This window comes from Microtus ochrogaster, chromosome 7 (genome assembly GCF_000317375.1).
Source record: "Microtus ochrogaster isolate Prairie Vole_2 chromosome 7, MicOch1.0, whole genome shotgun sequence".
Taxonomy (NCBI): Eukaryota; Metazoa; Chordata; class Mammalia; order Rodentia; family Cricetidae; genus Microtus; species Microtus ochrogaster.
This window is the reverse complement of record NC_022014.1, coordinates 66,259,087-66,264,095: the sequence shown is the minus strand read 5'-3', so window position 1 is coordinate 66,264,095 and position 5,009 is coordinate 66,259,087. Positions and strand designations below refer to the sequence as shown.

Here is a 5,009-nt window from a genome sequence, read left to right as displayed (position 1 = left end):
CATCTACGGCCAGGACATACGATACAGCTCTCTGTGCAGGAGGAGGGTTTCAAAGTGCAAAGCAAGGACCTGGCTTAGGGAGCCCAGTTATCCACTTATGGCACTTGATCTACTGGAAGCCAGTCCTTGTGAGGGTTGTCATTAGGCCCCTCTCTTGGACGGGGATGTGGAGATGCTTAACACTCAGCAGACCGATAGTTGCCTCTGGGAAATTTCAGGTTCTATAGTGCTGTGGCTTTGCAGGGGGTCATGACAGAGGCAGAGAAGTCAGAGTATAGTAGAGTACAACAGGGTTCACTACTAAAATCAGTACTGCCTTATTTATTCATGTAGGGTGTTGTGGGATACATTAAAATTCTTCGTATTAACATAAAATACTTTCAAAATAAAAGATATAAACTAAAGATTAGAAAGTTTTGGGTGCACATTGATTTGAAATTTTCTACATCAGTAACAACAAAAAAAGTATTTATTTGTTTGGTTTTCTGTATGTGCATGCATGTGTGTGTAGGGACTCACATGCCACAGGGTACGTGTGGAGGTCAGGGGACAACTTGGGAGATCTTTTCTCTCATTCCATCCTGTGGGTTTGGGAAATTGAACTCAGGTCATCAACCTTAGTGGTAGGCGTCTTTACCTGCTGAGCCCCCTCCCTGGCCCCAAGCACACTTTAAGGAATACTGTTAGGAACTCGTCGGTAAGAAAACCTGTGTCGTGCACACCAGCCCCACGAGAGAAAAGCTCACAAGGGCAAAGGAGGACACAGTCTAACTTCTAATCTGAGTCTTGCCAATAGTCAGCACTCAGGGCTGAAATCAAGACCTCGGTTTCCTCATCTCTGTGAAAACAGGATCGCGGCAGCTGCTCCGCAGCAGTGTGGGTTTGCAAGATGGATCTAAGGGAACAGAGGATTTGAAACTGTTTTGGGAAGTTAAATCTGGAGAGAATAACAATACGTTTTAGTTATCAGAATCAGAATGGCCGAGGCAGGTTATTACTTCTTAATGGGTTTTAGACAGAGGGTCACTGACACGCCAAATTGACTGCTTTCCAGGCTGAAGGTTTTGGTGGGACCCCGGGTTGCTTGGCTATGCTTTCACAGATGGCTTCCAAGTGGTTCAGTTGCTGCGTTGATTCGAGGTGCTGAGCTGGATGGAGCTGGAATGAAGATGCTGAATGACTATGTCTAGGAGCGGTTCACAACGGTTTGCAGAGAGCACTGTGTGGCCACTAGGACATTTCTTTAGGGGCTTTCAGGAGTCCTTAACACAGTGATGGATGGACCCTGGGAACTAGGCCACAGAGACCTTCTTACAGAAGGGGACCCTGTCCCTCCGTGCACTTGAGCTGAGCATAGCCAATAGGCACTTTCAGCTCAGAGCTGCTGGCTTCACACGTGGAAATGTGTGGGTCACAGCCGAAAGGATGGCACACAGTTTTAGTCAACAGCCTTCCCGAAGACAGTCCTCCCTACCGGGGGTGGGGTCTTCTTTCACTGAATTGCCTACTACCTAGTACCTGGAAATAAGGATCCTACCCTGAACACACATCCCGGACTATGGATGTTAGGGGTAGGTATCTCCTCCTGGAAGCAGGTGGGAATCCCTTGGGAAGCTTGATGGGACAATTTGGTGGCAATTGCAATGGGGAGATGGGATTCGGTGACACCTACCCAGTTCTCTGCAGCTCTCCCACAGTAAGCCGATGTCAGGAGACATGAAATATTCCCATTAGCAAATCTGAGGAGAGTCAGAGTGCCTTGAGAGCTGCCTTGTGTCTGAGAGAACTCGTTCCGAAATTTCCTTTAAACTCTGCTGGGGAGATGCTGGTTCTGAAAGGAAAGAGAAGAGAACCCTCAAGCGGGAAAAACAGAGAACAAAATTCAATGACGTGAAAACTGCAAAGGCTGGCGCAATTATAGGAAAACATCTGTGGTCAGATGGACTAGGAGGAAGGGCGATGGTTGGCGTTTGAAGAGCGCGGTATGAAAGACACTCTAAGGAGCAGAAAAGTCCCTGAGCGAGTGAAGTCCTGAGTAAGCATATATTGTTGACATGGGTGCAGCCATGACAAGCACCAAGACCTTGGACCCATGAGAAGCAGCAAAGTGTTTCCTCATATGCGCCAGACTTGAAGTTGGCAAAGCCTTCTCTTTTAGTTTAAGTCTGAGTGTTTAAGGATGACTGATCAATACCTGCAAAGGCTAGCAACTTCCGCTTCCTTTTCCAGGATGTTTATAGCTGGTGGTATCTATAAACTAGTGACAAAGAAGCCCCTCTGGTTTCGTCAGCTTCTCACTCTTTGCCTCCTTCATGGGATTCCAATTGGCTCAACAGACAGGGACTCAATAGGATGAAAGCAAATGGACAGGCTGCTCATCATTTCCCATTCCCCAGAAGGTGGAGAATCTTCTTTGATAGGAGATAGCACATAATATCCAGAATATCTTTCTTGCTAGAGAGCCCTGTGATAAAGTGAAACACTGAAACAAATCAAAAATTACTTGGTAAAAAGAGCAAAAAGTCAGTCAGACAGTGATGGTGCACACCTTTAATCCCAGCACTTGGGAGGCAGAAGCAGTCAGATCTCTCAGTGAGTTTGAGGCCAGCCTGGTCTACAGAGCTAGTTCCAGGACAGCTAGGGCGATTACACAGAGAAACCAAATATCAAACAAACAAACAAAAAACCCAGAAAAACAAACAAAAAGAGCAAAAAAAATCAAAAGTATAGTGATCAGTGTTTTAAACTTGCCCCAGTTTTGCTACTTGCTTGCTGGAAAGTCTCGGGGTGGCCCTCTCTCTTTTCTCTGTGTTAGAAACAGCCCTTCGACCCACTCCCACAGTGGTGTGTGGATGACATGAGCTGATCGCTCTAACAGAGTGTTGAGTACGAGAAGATGGCTTGAACCCTGCTGTAGAGAACAAAGCAAACATTCACAGATGGAACTTAAGAAGGAAAAGGAGAGTGATGGAGAGACCCTGACCCCCAGAACCTGATGGAGATTCAAGAACAGAGGAGAGACAGAATCCAGGGGAAAACCGAAACCCAAAGATGCCCCCCTCCTCCCCTGTGCAGCAGGAAGCTGGGGGGGGGGTGTTCACAGACAGCTGCAGAAGTAAGCATTGAAAAGTGAAGACAAGGAGTGTCTGTTCCTGAGGAAGAAAACATTGACTATTTTCATTTAGTGGCAGCTCGATGTTTTTCCTTCACTGCCGGAGAGTCTTTCAGACATCATATATTTCAATGACTGTGTGTTTCAAATAGACTCTGTCTATGCTTGCTGGTCATTCATTAGACTGTGCTGTCCAGATAATGAGGGCCCTGCTGACAGCTAATGAGATAGTTAGGAGGTGCAGACATAAGCTAAGTCTCACAGCAGGCATACAGGAGAAGAGTATAAAATAGCAGGGGAAAAATTACAAGATTAAATGTGAAATGGGAACAGTCTGTGCCTGGCAAGGCTAAGTTAGGAGTAGATTACATGCAGGCAGACAAATCCCTGATGTAGCAGAACCTAGAAACACCCACCTAGGTTCCTTATCATTGATCCTTGTTTGGTGTCTACTTTAATTCACCAAGATTCAGAAGAACCACAGCTTATGACTGGTCCCGATCTACCATTCCAGGAAAGTAGACATCCAAGGGGAAAATAGTAGCGATAGTAAAAAACAGTTTATGTTACGGTGTAAAAGAACGGCAGACAGAATTTATTATAAAATATTCAGCTTTAATAAGGGGAGGACTTACAAAACCTCGGAGAACAGGAAAGCAGAAGGGAACACGGGGAGCATGCCCGCAAACTTTATAAGTAAAAAATAACCTCAGGGAATCCCGCCCTTCAAGCAAGGTGATTGGCTGGGCTTCCCCTACAAGTTTAGAGATGAAGCACCTTAGGGCTCTAGATACTCCCAGTCCTGGCTTCTGTTGGCTCTTCTACGGGGTCCTGTAAGACGTACCTAATAGGAAAGTGCTGAGTCCATGCCTAGCACAACTCCATTTGAACCCTAGTCAGCGACTGTCCTTCCGATCTTAGCTCAGCTGTCCCCTACTCAAAGAAACTCTTTGGTGGTCTTCCTGACCAGGTAAATCATCTTTCCATAGCTCCACTTCACTGTCTCTGTAGCACTTAGCCTAGATGCAGTTATCAGTGGTTTGGCTGCTGCCTTCTCTCTTAGCACATAAGCGTCACTCAGCTGTGTGTGCCTGTGTTATCACACTCTTGAATGTGGTTTATGGAACACTGTGTAATCTCTTAGTCCCTGCTGGGGAGTGAAATTCAATGGCTACTAGTGCAAGGAACAAATGTGGTTTCGCTGATTCTTTTCTTGTTCCCTACTTAGTACCTGTTATCTCTTCCTCCACTTGGCCTCTTGACGTCAGCAACTTAGATGCATCTTTTGTTTTCAGTCTCTAAGATCTGCTTTGGTTGTAAAGTCTGTGTGTTGTCGAATAGATTACCGGTAGACACGAGAACTGAACAATTCATGCAAAGCAATGAGAGAAAACAAAATCAAAGGACCAAGAAGAAGAGTGAAAAGCAGGTAAAGTTCATTTCTATTGAGCTAAATATAGAAGAACGGATACAGTCAAGAAACCACAAAGAAGACATTAAATGTCAATCATATGTCTGATATATCAAACAGATCTGAGCTCATCAGTGCACACCCTTCTGTAGATGTCTGTGATCGTGTCTCCATGTCCTCTTGCATCTCCTGCTCTTTCTGCACAATACTTCACAATTAAGCCACTAAAACTTCTTGTTACTATCAACTTCTATCACCGAATACCCTCCGCCTACACACAAATAAAATTATGTACTTCTTTAATGCCTCCAACATTTCACATCCTGGAGGCTCCTGACTGCTGGCAGACCAAAGTTTCAAGGCCACAATGTTATTCATGGTGGAACACTTATTAAGCAAACATCTGACTAGATCTCATTGTAGGTATTTACATATTTAATCTTCAGAAATTCCTCCCCATGAAAGCACACAGACATTGTTTAGATG

General features: G+C 45.1%; 1 long non-coding RNA gene across 1 annotated transcript; it reads right to left on the bottom strand.

Annotated features, from left to right (window-relative positions):
- Window positions 1–964: 964 nt before the first annotated feature.
- Window positions 965–2,376, bottom strand: LOC113456301. The gene is made up of 3 exons (XR_003377119.1): window positions 2,195–2,376; window positions 1,673–1,831; window positions 965–1,158 (listed from the first exon to the last, which is right to left on the bottom strand). It is a non-coding gene; the product is annotated as an uncharacterized LOC113456301 (long non-coding RNA).
- Between the last annotated feature and the right edge of the window lie 2,633 nt (window positions 2,377–5,009).